Below are 460 nucleotides of genomic sequence, written 5' to 3'. Positions count from 1 at the left end.
TCCAATTTTTTGTGGAAAAAATGGAAGAAAGAAATTAGGGAAAGCATATGTAATAGGGTTAATATCATTAGCACTGACAGCAGCGTCTACTTCTGCTTGTTCCCACTCCCGTCGGCTGTTTGCTGATGGCGCTCTGAACTTCTCCCCTTTCTCTTTTGGTACTTCTCCTCAATTTGAGCAATCTCAACCGTCCAATTTGCTTTAGTGATCTGCAACAGCGGCTGGAGATGAGTGAGCGACCATTTTCCTGGCTGTCAAAACAAATGCTTGACTCCTTAAATCGACGGCGTTCCAAATTACCGCCAGGTTTGTTCCTTTTATTCTTTCAATTCTCCTCAATTCTTGTTTCCAGAATTTTCTTCTTCAAAATTTCTAGAATTCTCTTGCATTTCCTTAATCTTATTGATTTACTTTCCCGTGTTTTTTTTTCTTTTGTATGACAAATTAAAGTATACAAGTA

This window comes from Citrus clementina, unplaced genomic scaffold, assembly GCF_000493195.1.
Source record: "Citrus clementina cultivar Clemenules unplaced genomic scaffold, Citrus_clementina_v1.0 scaffold_7, whole genome shotgun sequence".
NCBI classification, from domain to species: Eukaryota; Viridiplantae; Streptophyta; class Magnoliopsida; order Sapindales; family Rutaceae; genus Citrus; species Citrus x clementina.
Note: the sequence above shows the minus strand (reverse complement) of the source record.